Source organism: Heterodontus francisci, chromosome 8 (assembly GCF_036365525.1).
Source record: "Heterodontus francisci isolate sHetFra1 chromosome 8, sHetFra1.hap1, whole genome shotgun sequence".
Taxonomy (NCBI): Eukaryota; Metazoa; Chordata; class Chondrichthyes; order Heterodontiformes; family Heterodontidae; genus Heterodontus; species Heterodontus francisci.
The window spans coordinates 59,128,895-59,147,585 of record NC_090378.1 but is presented as its reverse complement, the minus strand read 5'-3'; positions in this window follow the sequence as shown (position 1 = coordinate 59,147,585).

Genomic DNA, 18,691 nt, shown 5'->3' with positions numbered 1-18,691 from the left:
GCGACCGACCACTCAAGTCAAAGCCCCCAATCAAAATATACGATTCTGATTGTGGTGGGAGAAATGCACTGTTGATTCAGCCCGGTCCCTCCACTGATCACCTAACATATCATTTTTAAACTTTCCAAATTAAAGACCCAGCCAAATTGTACCATCTATTAATCCCCGAATGAGGCTAACCAAACCAGGTGTCTTTAGATCAACAAATAAACTGTTGAATTAGAAAAACTAAATTCTTAAACACTACTAAGATATAAACAATTAAAATAGAAAAATTAGAGTCTTTGCATATTTATGCTCCTGTCAAAGTGAAATCTTCCAATGTGGAACAGTTCAAGGTTGCTTGAAGTCCTCACAGCCATCCAATGGGGGTAAAAAGGTTCTCCACAGGAGAACAGTCCGTAGTCTAATTCAGCAGTTGAATTGATGCTCTTCTTTTCCAGCGATGAATTTCAGCAATTACAGTTCAGTAGTTAAAGGAATTTGCTTATTTTCTTTCAGAATTCTGATGTCAAGCCAATTAATTTCTGAAGAGTATAATAAATAAGGTTTAAATAAACCAAGAGACAGCTCTCTTTTCTTTCAGTATATGCTGGCTGACAGTCTGTGTATCTGTTAACTGTGTCTCAAAAGCCAGTTTTTCAGCTAGTTTCAAATGTCAGTCGGTGACAATGTATCTCTCGATCCTCAGTCTCTGAGTGACTGTATCCTATGGCAACGAGAATGCATTCTTTGACTCAGTCTCTGGAGCTTGCTGCCTTAAAGCAGTACTGATCCTGTTACAGCTTTAAAGGCACACTGCATACTTCCCGAAAAAAAACTACAGGACCATAGCAATATTTAAATTGCAGTCCTGTCACCGAGTGGCGGGGAGGCCGCCACAAAGCCTCGCCACCACTAGAAATATCGGCTGGGCCCTGCCGGCATTGAGGTCTGTGGCGGGCCTCATCTGGGTGCATCTTCAGGCCCCCACCACCAGCCCCCCACCCCCCGCCACGGATCGCGTTGTCAAAGACTCGCTAAATTCCAGCCCATTGGATCACAACCTGACGTGAGTAAGCTCCTCAAGGAAAATAAATGAAGAGGCATCATTTCAATAAAATGTAAAAGAGCCTATGACAATATGATGCAATGGAGAAAGACAGCACCTTACAGAGTAAATTAATTAAAATGTAAGAACTCAAGATAAACTTACATACGAACGTACGAAGTAGGAGCAGGAGTAGGCTCCACCATGGATATCTGTTACCTATGCACCCACAGAATAGAAATGGCCACCTTCCCTCGTGTGGCGTATGACAACAGATCCTCCTACTTACAAATCTGTCCCATTATCTAACTAAATAGCCTGATTGTCCCTTGCCTAAGATGATTGTGCTCTTAAGTAAAATTATATTGCAGGTTCTGGTATGTGCACAGCAGGATAAAATAAATAGGATTTCTGCTAAACCCCAAATAGCTTAGTTCTTTGCCACTAATAAATAAAATGATGGCCCGTTAAAGCATGCACATCAAAGACTGCAGCATAAAGTAAATAATCTACACTACTATATATTATATATATATATATGGCTCATACTTCCAATTCAGTGGCAGTTTTTGAAATTGTTTCTTAAATATCACACTTCTTTGAAAGTGAGCATTTTAAATTGATTACAGATTTCGACCACAACTTGGCTCAAGGCATTGAACATTTCACTGGTGTGAATAGACTAATGATATATATTAGCACCAGACCCATATCACTTCGGCTTGAAATTGGCACAATTCAAAGGTCAGAGTTTCAGCTCAATTATGCTGCGTTTTTTTTGGTACAATATCCCTGATAACAGCATAACCAGTGCATAAGATCACAGAAACTGAAGTGCAAATTGCATTCAGTGCAAATCAAGTTTCCGCAATGTTTTGCGCTACTTAAAAACCATTGCGCTAGAAGCAGGGCCCGACTGCAAAACAGGCCACGCCCCCAGAGTTTTGCGGGTTTCTGCTGATTGTATCGTTTGCAAATCTTAAAGAAGGCTTCAAAAATTAAGCTGGGCCTTTTGAGTGCAAGGGCACGAATAGGCATGTTTTGAATGATTTTTTAAAAATTTATTAAGGAACTCATTACTCTCCCCCAATCTAACCACAGAATAGTTTTGTATATTTTTTAAAAGTCATTTTCAGTATTTTAAAATTGGGTTAATCACAGGTGGTGGATTAACACTCTGATTTAAAATGCTTATTTTTTGTGATAAAACCCAGCTGTATTAATCAAACTTTACCAAGTTACCACTCTTAAATATATCAAGGAATATTTTTTAAAACAAATTTTTTTAAAATTGCATTTGAAAATGATGCCCGCTTGCACTGATTCGTGGCAGATTTTATATTTGGTGATATGCAAATGAGTTTGAATGGAAACTCGGGCAGTGGGTGCGATGGGTAAGAACACTTTTCAAAACTGGTGCAAATCAAGTTTCCGCAATGTTTTGCGCTACTTAAAAACAAACAAAAGACAGAAAATCAACAATTGCATCCAAGATGGAAACTCTACCCTACGATTTTAAATTTTAATAGAATGTACTCATTTTAAAAGCAATTATTTTAAAGACGATTCTCTGGATCTCCCTCCGGATGATGGATTAACAGTCTACCACCTGCACGGGTGACCCTGCAGGGACTGGATGGGCCAAATGATCTGTTTCTGTGCCATATATCCTATGTAATCTAGGTAATCATAAATGACAGTGGATTTGAAGGGAAAGTGCACCTGCAGATGCCATTATCCAGGGTGTATGTGCTGATATAAGGAAAGATTTGACAATGCTGCTCATATTCCTTTCATGTCTCTTCCTGCAAAAGAAAAGTTTGTGCATAGCCACAAGGCAACTTGCTCAGTATCAGGAATATGTTATGAGAAAAGACTGGATAGACTTGGCCTTTGCAGCTTTGACAGGAGGAATCTGAGGGATTATTTTATTGTATTATATAAGATTGAAAAGGCTATACAGAAAGCTAGTTAATGCTAGAAATTAAACTGTGGAAATAGAACCAGGATAGACAGGCTCAAAATATTAGGTTTTAATTTTAGCACTGATGTCAGGATATTCATCCTCACATAAAAAGTGATCAACATGTGGAATAAACTTTCAGATAGAGTAGTGGTGGCAAATACTCCAAAATCATTTGAAAAAACAATTAGGGCTGAATTTTAAGGGAATGAAGTAGACGGAAACGCAGGCATGTGGGGACATAAAATCAGGACGGGACACATTGGACAGGAAGTCCAATGTCGGGACATTTCCTGTGATGCTGCCAACATCAGAGGCACTGCAAAACCTGGTCCCAGAGGGGGAAAGGACACTGTATCTAATGCACTGTGACACCCGGTTCGGGTCATGCAGTGCACAGCAAACCGCGGCGACACATGAGACCCTCACCAGGTCATACTGAAGGTCAATGATTCTGGAGACTCTCAAGGGGCTGTATTGCAGGGCACCACAAGATTATCCAAGCAACTAAAATAAAATGGTAGAATGTCTAAAGGCTACTCTATCACATGTCTTGCTCTCTTATGGGCCTCATTATATCGTTCTCCCTCTCTGTGGAAACTTAACTATAAGCCATGACTTCAGGGCATAGCCCTGATCACCAATTCTGATACATGGCTTTGAATCATCAGGGCTGGTATGAGGAAATTTGCACATGACAAAAGCATCATGACAGATTGCTGGATGGAGGGTGTTAATTTGTCGGATAAGGTGACTGGCATTGCACACTAGCTACACAGTTGAATGAAAGCCTTCCCCTGCTTACGAGACTGAATGGGTTGTCATACAAGGATTTAAGTGGCGCATGATTCCATCAACTACTCATTGCACTATGCTTTACAATTGTCAAGCTTGTTCTTTTGGTTTAACAATAACTGAGCTACTGCTTGAACATTGTGGCAAAGAGCTCCTGATGTTCACTGGAAGGATCCAGTTGCAAAGAAATTCAAGGTAGTGGTAACTTTGACTGGTAGAGACACTGCAGTTCTCCTGGTAGAAATGGGCTACAAGTCTTCAGCCAGCAGCTGACATGTCTCCCCAATTGACTTGCGAGGGAGGAAGGGAAGAAAACCAAGGAATATGCATTTACATGTAAATAAACAAATGTCTTCTGGAATGCCTCACTCAATGTGCCCCAGTAGAACCTTTTTCATATACTAATTTTCCTCCACTTCAAAACATAGGAATAGAGGGAACCCTCTTGGAAAATTCATGACCCCAGTCCAAAACAGTACTTTTGCAAAGTTGCTTAAGTGTGGAAAGAAAAGTGCTGACAGATCCTGGAGAGCACCAAACAACTAAAATGAATATTCAGGGTAGTAACACTAGTCTTCAACTTCAGCAGCCAATTTACCTTCTCAATGCCTCGGGGCTGCTCACATCAGCACTCATGTGGTGGTGCTTTTAATTAGGATTAATTTTGGGATGGAAGTTGGAGACAATACAGTGACATTATTGACCACGCCCACTTGACCCTACTTAATATGGCAGGGTGGGCTTTAGTAGCATTAAAGGGCATTGGCTGATATGCAACAGAAAACTCTGCTGCAATTTTTTGGGTGGTTTCAGAGACACTACTGCCCTATTTTTGCTAAGTTTATCATTTCAATAATGTTTAAAAGCAGGCTTAAAATCCAAGGAAAATCCAGGCAAACATTTTTTGGTCTAAATGTACTTACACATGCCTGACTGCCTCTGAGCCATTTTAACACCTTTAAGCATATGATAATCCTCCTGCTGAAAAGACCAAATTTTCCTTGCAAATAAATGTAAACACCGCTCTTTAGCTCAGCTGCCTGCTTGATAAATTGATCTCCCAAAGTTTTCCACATCTTTTACCACCTCATTGCGAAGGAACAAAAAGTACTAGCTACTTAAATTATTTTTGCTTGTGGATTGTTTAATGATAATATTCAGCCACTGTGCACACATCTGAACTCTCACTGTATCTCTCTTTGAGACCTCATTTCATTTTTTGCCCAACATCCCACTATTCAAGCAGCTAATTTCTGGTACTTAGAGTCTCTGAAATCCTATCGACAGAGGCTGTGCAACATGCTGCTTGTGAAGGATTGCTGAGACAGCAGTCAGAAGGAGGCCACAAAGAAACCCAGCACCTCCCTTGGCTCTATGCAACAGCAACAAGCCAATGGGGGAGACCGCCAACAGAGAGGAAGGCATGGCATTGTGGTAGCAACAGTGACACTTCTGTGAGGACTGCCAGTCCCACAGCTCAAGCATTGTGGTAGACCTTGTCCAGCCCAAAAGCCGCAATCTATCTGCTGTAAACAGTTAATAAGAAAGAAATGCCTGTGGAGCAGAACATTGCGTGAGGGAAAACAGGATCATCCAGTAATAACTTTAAAATATGCATTGCATTCATCAGGAGAGGAGAACTCCACACTGTTTATGTAGATCATGTTGAAATATTAAAACAAATATATATTTAAACAAGGGTGCCTGCATATGTGCCTCATGTGTATGAGGTCTTATGCAAATTGTTGCCATGTGTTTATTAATGTTCCACTTTCTTAATGTAAAATTGCATTATACTGCGGGAAGATCTACTTTTATCAAGGTTTTGGCGTAAATAGCACAACTTGTTTTCTTCATACCATGCATAACTACTGACAAAATCGATCATTCAAATACAATTCATTCCATATGCATACTGGATACAACTGCTAAATAACTGTCAAAACTTGTAGTGCACTCCATGCTTCATATTATTTATGGCTTAAAGGTCCACAGAGCACCACTTCCTCAGCTGGCACAGCTCCACCTAGTTAATAAACTTAATGAACCTTTTTAATTAATGATGACATAAAAGTCTTATTTTATTAAAAACTTAAAAGACTTCTTATTTTATCCAATGAGCCTCACCATGGTCTGACAGTGATCTATGGCTAATATTATGTTCCATATACTAATCTTTAATTAACTTCAACAGCGATAATAACTTTGCTCACTGAAATGGATTTAAGTGCCAATGCTACGTTTTTAAAGTTGGGGGTCCTGAAATTCCTGAAAGCCATTCCACCACTGGAATTTGTGGCATTCCTGTTGTCTGTACATCATGGGGAGGAGAGGAATTTCAAAGCAGCACCTGTTTCAGTGTTGAGGGCAGGCTTTTTTGTACCATAATGGTCAAAACCTATAAACATTCATACGTTGCCATTGTGAATTTGATTTTTGAAATAGGCCCAATCATCACTGTCTGCTTTGGCTCCATTGGTAGTACTCTTACCTGTGAGTCTGTAGGTTCAAGTTCCGGTCCAGATACTTGAGTGCAAAATCTAGGCTGACGTTTCAGTGCTGCACTGTCAGATGTGATGTTAAACCACCTATCCTCTCAGGTGAATGTAAAAGATCCTGTGTTATTGTTTGAATAAAAGCAAGGGAGTTCTCCTGGTGTCCTGACCAATGTTTACCCCTCAACCAACATCTAAAAACAGCTTATCTTGCTTTTTACTTTATTACTGCTTCTGGGACTTTGTTGTTTGCAAACTGTCAGCTTCAGTTTCTACACTACAGCAGTGACGATACTTCAAAAATACTGCATTGGCTGTAATCTGCCGTCCTTACTCAGCCTGGCCTATAAGTGACACCAGAACAACAGCAATCTTGTTGACACTAACTGCCCTCTGAAATGGCCAAACAAGCCACTCAGTTGCATCAAACTGCTATGAAAACGTCTAATAAAAATAAAACCAGATCACCTGGCATTGACCTAGGCACTGGACACAACAAAGGCATAACTAGCCCAATTGACCCTGTAAAGTCCTCCTCACTAACTTCTGGGGACTTGTGCTAAAGTTGGGACAGTCATCTCACAGACTAGTCAAGCAACAGCCTAACATAGTCATACTCACCGAATCATACCTAACAGCTAAATTCCAGACTCCTCCAACGCCATCCCTGGGTATGTCTTGTCCCACCGGCAGGCTACATATCACTCTCCCTCAGCTACAAATCAGTGCTCCTCCATGTTGAACACTTCTTGGAAGAAGACTAAGGGTAGCAAGGGCACAGAATCTACTCTGGCTACGGGACTTCAATATTCATTACCAAGAGAGGCTCGGTAGCACCATTACTGACCAAGCTGGCTGAATTCTGAAGGACATAGGTGCCAGACTGGGCCTGCAGCAGATGGTGAGAGAACTAGCACAAGAGAAAAACTCACATGACCTCATCCTCACCGATCTAACTATTGCAGATGCATCTATCCATGATAGATCACCACACAGTCCTTTTGCAGAAGAAGTGCCATCTTCACACTGGGGACATCCTCTATCATACCATGTGGCACTCGTACTAAATGGAACAGATTCAGAACAGATCTAGCAGATCAAAACTGGGCATTCATGGGGTAAAAACAGGAAGTGCTGGAAATACTCAGCAGGTCTGGCAGCATCTTTAGAGAGAGAAACAGAGTTAACGTTTCAGGTCTGTGACCCTTCATCCTACTTTCTTCATTCTGCCACAGAGTAGTTTTTTTTTTCAAACTGCAGTGTAACTGCTGACCAGCATGCCTTGCTGATATGGCACCCCATTCTTTCTTTCTTTCCTTCTTTTTTCTTTTCTTTCTTCCTCTTACATCAGGAGTGTCGGAGCACTGCAATGTTTCTTTGTGCTGCAATGTATTGAGCAATGTGCTGTTTAGCTGTGTCAGAGAGCTGCTATGTGCCAGCGTATCAATGCTCTACCATATATCAGAGTGCACCAGAGACTGTGGTGTATTAAATACTGCAGAGGGTGTTATGAGAGTTTGCTGCATTTTAAAATTTGCAGCATACCAGTTGGTGCTCAGTTGTTATTGTAAGCATAGGATTCTGAGTAAGGAATTCTTGTAAAACATATAGCGTGACAAAACCTGTCACATGAAAAGAACGAGCGTGGTTATTTATTTTATATCGTTGTATAAATAGTCTCATTGCCTGTAGGGTAGTGCTATGATGGAATCTTCCAATCACCACTCACTGCTATGATGACCAGCAGCCAAAAGATTTTTTATGGCTTTACTGTCATTTTACTATTTCATATTTCCTTACTGATTTGTCAGACCTCATGTATTTCCTTAGCATTGGTTAAACAAAACATTGTCGAATGATCAAAGAGTCATTTGTATAACTAAGTCTTTCCTCAAAATGTGCCACCCACAGTTTTCCCTGTTGCTATGCATTTCAGGTGAAACAAATTTCTGGAGAAATGAAAGCAGACTGATAAATTCTCTGCCACTGAAAGGGATATTGTGAGGAGAATGTTGGATTTTCCAGAAAGGTTGACTCCTTGGATATCATTTGAGAATTTTCTTCTGTGGGAAAACATGGGCCCCAATATTAATTCAGAGGCCTATTGGAAGCAGGGTGTTTGACATCGCATGGGAAACTCAGAAGCAATTTCAGCACATCTGCCTGTGACAAAGCCACCTCATTATTATTTTACATCTAATTTGGTATTAATTGCACAGCAGCTGGCATCATGAGAAATCTCAACTCCAATATTTAAAGGACCAATGCACAGAAAAGCACTGCAATAATCATGGGTAATTTTAATCTTCATATAGATTGAATTTATCGAATTGGTAAAGGTAGGAGGATGAGTTCATAGAATGTATTATGGATGGTTTCTTAGAATAATACCTTCTGGAACCAACCCGGGAGAAATCTATTTTCGACCTGATAATGTGTAATGAGACAGGATTAATAAATGACCTCATAGTAAAGGATCCTCAGGCAAGAGTGATCATAACATGGTGGAATTTCACATTCAGTTTGAGGGTCAGAAATTTGGGTCTGAAACTATTGTGTTAAACTTAAATAAAGGCAATTACAAGGATATGAGTACTGTGTTGGCTAAAGTGGACTGGGATCATAAGTTAACAGGTAAGACAATAGTGAAGCTGTGGCAAACATTTAAGGAGATATTTCATAACTCAACAAATATATCTTACATTAAGAAAGAAAGACTCTATGAGAAGGATGCATCATCTGTGGCTAACTAAGGAAGTTAAGGATGGTATCAAATTGAAAGAAAAGGCACACAATGCTGCCAGAAGATTGGGAAAAATTTTAAAACCAGCAGAAGATGACTTAAAAAAAAAGAGGGCGAAATTAAAGTATGAGAATAAACTAGCAAGAAATATAAAAACAGACAGTAGAAGCTTCTACAAATATATAAAAAGGAAGAGAGTGGCTGAATTCAGCATTGGTCCTTTAAAGGATGAGACTAGGGAATTAATAATGGGAAACAAGGAAAGGCAGAGACTTTGGACAAGTATTTTGTATCTGCCTGCACAATAGAAGACACTAAAAGCATCCCAAGAATAGTAGAAAATCAAGAGTAAAAGGGAGGGGCATTTTCAGGTTGGCAAATTGTAACTAGTGGAGTGCCACAGGAATCAGTGCTGGGCCTTTAACTATTTACAATCTATATTAATGACTTGGATGAAGCAACTGAGTGTATTGTAGCCAAATTTGCTAATGATACTAGGATAGGTCAGAAAGCAAGTTGTGAGGAAGACACTAAGTGTCTGCAAAGAGATAAAGCTTGGTTAAGTGAGTGGGCAAAAGAAGGTTTTTGTTACGGTTCTTCGAGCTCACTGTAGAGTCCTTGATTGTAGGTAGATCTTGCTCTTCATTGGGGCCAAGTATTCTTCTTATACCTTGTTCGCTGTAGGAGACCTTTCTGTCTTGGGGTTCATGTGTCTTCAGTGAATTTGGAGTTCTGTGAGAAAGAGAGGGAGATCCAGACAGGAGAGGTCTTCTTCAACCCAGGAGCATACAGCAGTCTCTCTGTTCAAACTGTTTGTGCAATTTGGAAAAACCAGGTTGCCAAGCAGGCTAGTCATGTGACCAGCCGGTCTGGCCATGTCTGTTTGTGGATTCGGCCATCCCAGCAGTCATCCTGAAATTTGAGCTCCCTCATCTTCAATGTCTGGTGCTCCAAGTCCATTGTGGGTTAAATTGGATAAGGGAAGTTATCTCCCCAAGCAATGTCTGTTAATATGCAAATGTCTTTCCAGCCAAGGGTCTAGTGATTTTTGTTTAGACAAGTCCTTTCTTCATTTCTGCAACAGTTTTCAAATCAATATTAATATGACAAAATTAATGTGCCTCATTCTTGGCAGGTTGGGGGTCTGCATGACAGGATTGTCTTATGAGGCAGACTGGTACAAAAGGTGAAGTCACATGGGATCAGAGGTGAGCTGGCAAGATGGATACAGAACTGGCTCAGTCATAGAAGACAGAGGGTAGCAGTGGAAGGGTGCTTTTCTGAATGGAGGGATGTGACTAGTGGTGTTCCGCAGGGATCAGTGCTGGGACCTTTGCTCTTTGTAGTATATATAAATGATTTGGAGGAAAATGTAGCTGGTCTGATTAGTAAGTTTGCAGAAGACACAAAGGTTGGTGGAGTTGTGGATAGTGATGAGGATTGTCGGAGGATACAGCAGGATATATATCGGTTGGAGACTTGGGCGGAGAAATGGCAGATGGAGTTTAATCCGGACAAATGTGAGGTAATGCATTTTGGAAGGTCTAATGCAGGTGGGAAGTATACAGTAAATGGCAGAACCCTTAGGAGTATTGACAGGCAGAGAGATCTGGGCGCACAGGTCCACAGGTCACTGAAAGTGGCAACGCAGGTGGATAAGGTAGTCAAGAAGGCATACGGCATGCTTGCCTTCATCGGTCGGGGCATAGAGTATAAAAATTAGCAAGTCATGCTGCAGCTGAACAGAATTTTAGTTAGGCCACACTTAGATATTGCATGCAATTCTGGTCGCCACACTACCAGAAGGACGTGGAGGCTTTGGAGAGGGTACAGAAGAGCTTTACCAGGATGTTGCCTGGTCTGGAGGGCATTAGATATGAGGAGAGGTTGGATAAACTCGGATTGTTTTCACTGGAACGACAGAGGTGGAGGGGCGACATGATGGAGGTTTACAAAGTTATGAGTGGCATGGACAGAGTGGATAGTCAGAAGCTTTTTCCCAGGGTGGAAGAGTCATTTACTAGGGGACATAGGTTTAAGGTGAGAGGAGCAAAGTTTAGAGGGGATGTGCGAGGCAAGTTCTTTACACAGAGGGTGGTGAGTGCCTGGAACCTGCTGCCAAGGGAGGTGGTGGAAGCAGGTACGATAGTGACGTTTAAGAGGCAAATCTTGACAAATACATGAATAGGATGGGAATAGAGGGATGCAGTCCCCGGAAGTGCAGAAGGTTTTAGTTTAGGCAGGCATCAAGATCGGCGCAGGCTTGGAGGGCCGAATGGCCTGTTCCTGTGCTGTACTGTTCTTTGTTCTTTGTTCTTTGAAAGAATCAGCAGGTTGGGCCTATAATTCATTGCAGTTTAGAAGAATGAGAGGTGAACTTATTGAAATATATAAGATTGTCAGGGGACTTAACAGGGTAGGTGCTGAGAGGATGTTTCCCCTCATGGGAGAATCTAGAACTAGTGGGCATAGCTTCAAAATAAGGGGTCTCCCTTTTAAGATGGATATGAGGAGGAATTTCTTCTCTCTTCGAGGGTCATTAATCTTTAGAATTCTATTCCCCAGAGAGCAGGGAGGCTGAGTCATTGAATACATTCAAGGCTGAGTTCGATGGATTTTTGATCTACAAGGGAGTCAAGGGTTATGGGGGGCAGGCAGGAAAGTGGAGTTAAGGCCATGATCTTATTGAATAGTGGAGCAGGCTTGAGGGACCAAATGGCCTACTCCTGCTCCTATTTCTAATGATCTCATCATCTTGTGATTTTAAGATGGAATTTGAAGGATTTAGAGTTGGAATCAAGAGAGGAAGAACTTTTACCATGGATTCAAGACACCCCGCTTCAATGATTCCCCCATTGAGGTGCTGTTGGGTGCAATGAGGAGTAGGAGAGAGATAGTCTTGTCCAACAATGGGAGGACAAAATCTGTTGCTGCTACAAAGAAGGCATGGCTGAAGGTGGCCCAGGATGTGAACAGCAGGAGCAAAGTGTCAATCTCCTGGATTCAGTGCAGGAAATACTTTGATGACCTAACAAGGTCAGAAAAGGTGAGTACAATTGTACATTCACTAACATTGTGCTGTGCACATTACTGCACCCCTTCGTTCTGCCTTGTCAAGCCTAGTCCATCACATCAATCATCACATATTACCTTGCAAGCATACCCATCTTTTTCTTTCTATGCACTTATTCAGATCCCCATTTATTCATCTGCTGCTGCCACTCACCCTCATCCTTGTGCAATGACATGCCTCTCCATGATATGTCATCCTCACCAAATGCACTGCATCAATTAGTTGCAGTTGCAGAACAGCCATGTAATTGGCATGAACTTCAATATAGATAAGTGTTAAGTGATACATTTTTGTAGGATAGAATTGAAAAATATGGAAGTCATGTTAAACTTGTATAAACTCTAACCTTGGTTAGAGCACACTTAGAGTACTGTGAACAGTCCTGGACTCCATATTATAAAAAAGATATAGAGATACTTGAGAAGGTGCAAAAAATTATTTACTAGGATGATACCTGAACTGAGAGACAACGTATCCTCTAATTTTTTTTTGGAGTGTGCGGAGAATTTGTGCATGGGCCCTTTAAACCTTTTGCACAGTCGCACACACGCAGTAACTTAAGTGGTCGACTTTTGCAGGGCCTGCGTGGGAACTTTTGTGTTACTATATGGCCACATAGCCATACAGTTTAGAGGGAACATTACTGAGAGGCTATACCTAACAGGGTGGGGAGGGGTGACTTGTTAGAGCTCTTTAACATTATGAAAAAGTTTGATAGGGTAGACATAGAGAAGATGTTCCCAGTTGTGCAGGAGAACAGATCTAGGGGCCATATATATAAGATAGTCACTAACAAATCTAATTCGGAATTCAAGAGAAACTTCTTTACCCAGAGAGTGGTTTGAATGTGGAACTCACTACCACAGGATGTAGTTGAGATGACTAGCATAGATGCATTTAAGGGGAAGTTAGATAAACACATGAGGGAGGAAGGAATAGAAAGATATGTTGATGGGGTTAGATGAAGAAGGGTGGGGGGAGGCTCATGTAGAGCAATAAACACTGACATGGACCTGTTGGGCCTAATGGCCTGTTTCTGTGTTGTAAATACTATATCATGTCATTACAGTCACTCAGAAGTCTGTTCTTTCTGTTACAGGAGAAGAGAACACAGAACACAGAAAGAGGTAGAGAACTGGAGGTGTTCCTCCACAGATCTCACAGCCAACAACTACAGAGGAGGTCGGTGCCATTCCAGTGTCCCTGGCTATTAGAGATGGAGCCTTCCAGCTACCTGGTGATACAATTAAATAACAATGGCCCACATGTTGTACAACACTCACTCATGTTGGCTTGATTTCAAAAGCAAGTGAAATATGATGATCTTCATAATGAAATTTTTTAACATTCTTACCATGCCAAAACTAATTCATATATTTTTCTCTCTGCCAGGGCCTTCACACATGAAGCAGAACTCCATGGACTCATGGACGTTGACTCCTTAGAGGAGCTGTTTCATTCTTAAAGGTGCACCGTAACAGGATTCATGAACCAGATCATATACTCACACTTTGGTGGACCAGTAAGATTTTCATCTGGTGAGCCACACTTCACAAGTAAACAAGACAAAATGTTGGTGGCAGGGACAGTTTTGGAGAGTCTGCGTCAAAAGGTGCAACCCTCTTCTAGCCCTGCTCAGCTGCACACAGATACTGTACCCCAAGGGCCCTCGATGAAAAGGAAAAGGGCAGCAGAAAATGTGCGATATACTGACATGCCTTTTGAGCACAATGACCGCAATTGCAGAGAAATGGAGGAGTCCGCCTCAAGCATGAATGTGTTAATGTTGCAGGGCATTGTCTTGCATGGATGTCTTCTTGCATGGATAGAGTGGCCAACTCCATGGAGCATCAAAAATAGCAGTCATGTGAGTCCATGCACACCTTGACCAGGGCACTGCAGACTCTGGATGCCAACATGTCCACTGCCTTAAGTGGATGGCAGATAGCTTAGCCTTGGCTTTAAAGTGCTGCACTGATCCACACCAAGCTGCTCTCCAGCAGAGTGGTAGCAATGAAGTGAGTCTGGCCCATGCGAGGAATGATCGCAGAAGGTGACATTCACTTCTCACTGCTGACTCACACGGCAGTCAGTACCTGACTTGCTGCCTCTTGTCCCATGGCTGAGTCTGCTCCTGCACAAGTACAGGTGGAGCAATCTTTGGTGGCACCCTAAGGCTTTAGAGGACAGAGGTCATTAGCAAAGAGCATCTCAGTAGTCACAGCAGGGATCTAAGTAAACTGCCTCTACTTCTATTGAAGCCACAGGGGATTCACCACTTAGGAGAAGAAGGAAAAAGAAGAGTAAAGATTTGTCATTGCACACATGGGTGTATGAGAAAAAGTTACATTATTTAGTTTCTGCTCTTCAGTAGAATCACATAAATTGGATTATTTTGCACCACCTTCCCAACTTGTTCATTCTTAGTTACTGACTAGAAAGTCACCTTTTGACTAGTTTGATGATGAATGGGAAGGCAAGAATTAATGAGGACCAAAGCAGGGGATGTGCAAGGGATGATTGGTTGTTTTCAGAATTGCTTTGTGCCTGTGGCATTGTCGGGGACACAAAGCCTGGCCATTGCATGTGGTACTGACCTCGGTCCACTGGTGCAACCAAAGTGAACCTTGCATTGATAAGGGCATCCCTAGAATCCCTGACAGTTTGTGCTGCATTGTCTTCATCACCTTCTTCCTTCTTATCTTCCTCCTCCTCCTCCTTGTGTGTTCTTGTGGGTCCAAACCTCACTGCTGTTGTGCAAAGCACAGCACACCATGACCATTCTGGACACCATGACTGATGTGTACTGAAGGGTACCTCCAGATCTGTCTAAGCATCTGAAGCACATCTTCAGCATAATGATGGCTTGATCATTCACACATCTGGTGGTCATATGGCATTCATTGTAGTATTGTTGCATTTCATTGGTTGGGTTTCTGACAGATGTCATGAGCCAAGTTTGAAGTAGAAATCCCTTATCTCCGAGCAGCCTTAAGTCTGCTTCCGGATCCAAAGGCATCAGTGAGCTTGACTGCTGCAGGTTGAAAGCATCATGGCAACTCACTGGAAATCTTGTGCAGGCCTGCAGAAATATCATTGTGATTGTGTCAGCTGCATATTTATGGAGTGGAAGCCCAAGCATATGGTAATTGCTCAACTGGAACAATATTTTAACACAGTTTTAAGCTTAACATTGCATCCCTGGGTTTCTCGGGCTTCTATTGAAAGCAAGATGAGACACAACAACAATCAAGGGGGTGTGGGATTGCTAAGAGAAGACAGTGAATACGTCCTGCACCTGTGGGAAGCCATCCAGAGGCGCAAACTTGAGCGCCTGCTTATTCTGACTGCCATCATCTCAGGTGATGTCCACATAATTGTCGGCCCTGGCAAAAACCCATCAGTCACCTGTATTATACATTTGTGGTCAACTGACTGGAACATCCCGAATATCTCTCCGGCAGAGCAATGGAAGTGGTAACATGGTAACATCCATAGCCACTGGTAACGCATGACCACCAGGTCTTCTTTTAGGAAGCTGCAGATGTCTGGCACCACATGATGCAACATGAGTTTCCTAAAGCACTTCAGTTCTGACATGTCAAACATGTCAAACATGTGGGTAGTACCTCCTGCAAGCTGCATCCTTCTACTGCTCCCCTCCCTGCTGGGCCCTCTCTGATGTCCAGCTGCAGGTCTCTGAAAAGCAGGAATGCTGCTGCTACTAGTGATCAAAATGCTCCTCATCCGAGGTCCAATCTAAGGCAGCCAAGGCATCATCCATCCTGATGTGTTTCAGATAACTCCAAAGTGTAGAAAGTAAACTTTCAGCAAAAGTACAGTCAACAAACATTTTCCCACTAGTAGGTAAGAAAGCAGCTGTGAATACTCAGTATTTATTGCAGTATTTCCATTTCTAATCAGCCCCCTCAATTGCCTCCCAATTGCCCATCCCAATGCAGCTCCCCTATATTTTCCCAGCCCCCCATAATTCCCATCCCTCCTCCCACCTCCAAGCCTGTCACCTGGGAAAATTCTGCTCAAGAAGTTTATTCAGTTATGCTGCACTACCAACATGGAATCTCATTTAACTGGAGTGCAGGTCAGAGAATTGGTGTTACAATATTATCGTCCTACTGCTGATCTACCCTCCCTCCTAGCATGGCTCCAAACTGTGACAGCAGGGTTGCTGAGTTTAACTTATGATGAGAAATCAAGTATATGGGGTTGAAATAACAACTTGCATATGTACAGTGTCTTTAATGTAGAAAAACTTCGCAAAGCACCTTGCAACACTTGAGGAAAACAGACATCTAGCCAAGGAATGAAAGGTTAGAAGGGATGATCAAACATTGATCACTGAGGTGAAGAATCTAGCAATGGTGGGCGCAAAGCCTGAAAGAAGGAAACGGGAGGCTATCTCAAAAAGAAACTTGAGTAGTGCTTGTGGAGGAGTTGGTAGGTAATAAGAATTTTAAAGAAGAGGCTATCTGGGTGGAACACGGTGATGTCCTTAAAGATAGATAAGGTGCTGGAACAGTAAAGGGAGAGACCAAGGTGTGACTTGGTGATAAGGGCTACTTGCTTGCCAACACAGTATGGACAGAGCACTGGTGGAAAGTATAACCAGAAGAGGGTTGGATGAGTGGACTTTGGTCAGGGGCGGCATGTCATCAACTATGTATCAGGTTTTGGTCAATGCTAATACAGTGATCCACAATAAGATCACTGATAGCAAAGTGAGTGAGCAGATATTCTGGAGGAAAATGCAGAGAGGAGCCAATAGAGCCCGGGGTAGAGCAAACGGGACAGAAAGGTGCTTGATGATGTTAGCTTCCAACTAATATGCTGGACAGGAAGATCAACAACAGTGGACAATGGGACAATTCAGATTGCTACTCTTAAATGATCAATGGGCATCACCCCGGGCCTGCTAGAGTTTGCTGACAGAAGTCCACAGGACAGTCATGCCTCATTCAAGGGAGATTTAAGCCTGGGAATAACTTGAGAGGAACTATGCTGATCAGTTGAAATAGGGATCTGCAGGGAAAAGTACAGTCCTCACTACTTACACCATCTCCACTTACCCCTGACAGTCACCTATACTGGACAAATGGTGCTAACTATTTGTCATTACCATAGACCAATTGCAAAGGCACTGCTTTAACTGCATTAAGTGTGCAGGCTAATTCAGGCAATTTAAGCAGCTGGTTGGGTCATCTTCAGTCTGCCCCATCCACTGCCATTCGATGCAGCAACGTTTTAATGTATTTAATAATCCTTTATGAAATGTTATTTCCCGACAGACATCCACAAACACAGCGGCAACAGTTCAGAAACCTTGAAATTGACCAGAGCACTTTACAGGCAGTTCTGGAATCCATTCACAATCACATAGGCTGGGCTTATCAAAAAAAAAACAAGTATGCTTCAGCTTTAATCTCAAACAGGATACTTTTAAAATTATGACATAAAAATATTGCTTTTTTGCTGGTCTAAATGTATTTTTCATGTTTTACAAGCACTTAACAGTGGCCTTTGAGTCAAAGTTGCTTACGTACGTCATGATACTCTCTACTGGCCCATAGAGCTTGGCAATATTCCTAACACTTGCAATAACATCTCATTAAATGTGATGGCACATGCATTATTTTGGCTGCTCATCCGCCATAAAGTCAGTTGAGCATTATACCGAGTATTGTGAATAACAATTGAAGTAGAGGAGAGAGAGGAACAAGGATCTAGAAAGTGCAAAAAAGGGAGACCATCTTTGGCCTCCTTGTCTTGAGAGACAATGGGTAAGCGCCTGGAGGTGGTCAGTGGTTTGTGGAGCAGCGCCTGGAGTGGCTATAAAGGCCAATTCTAGAGTGACAGACTCTTCCACAGGTGCTGCAGAAAAAATTGGTTGTCGGGGCTGTTACACAGTTGGCTCTCCCCTTGCGCTTCTGTCTTTTTTCCTGCCAACTGCTAAGTCTCTTCAACTCGCCACACTTTAGCCCCGCCTTCATGGCTGCCCGCCAGCTCTGGCGATCGCTGGCAACTGACTCCCACGACTTGTGATCAATGTCACAGGACTTCATGTTGCGTTTGCAGATGTCTTTAAAGCGGAGACATGGACGGCCTGATACCAGTGGCGAGCTCGCTGTACAATGTGTCTTTGGGGATCCTGCCATCTTCCATGCGGCTCACATGACCAAAAGGAAGAAAGAACTCATGAACTCAGGTCCAGAGTGCCAGTCCTAAAACACAAATCAAAAATGGACAAACTTGTTGGAACCAATGTTGATATCTTGTTCCTAACAATTCTCAAGTTATTTTACTGACCAGCAAAAGTCATGTTATGTGGTATCATAGTGGGGTTTTGAAGATTAAGACCTTCCAATTACTGCCTATTTTAGGGTAAATGTGGCAGTAAGCAGCAAAATGTGCTCTCCAAGAATACCACCTTAAATCCATTGCAGCAATAACAGCACTTGAATTATCCTCCCCAAAAAGCAGAACTTCCTTTTAAGAACTGCTGGGAGGCCAACCCACTTCATGGAAGTGGAGGTAAAAAGATGTAGCTAACAGCTCTGACCTATTTCCCATAACA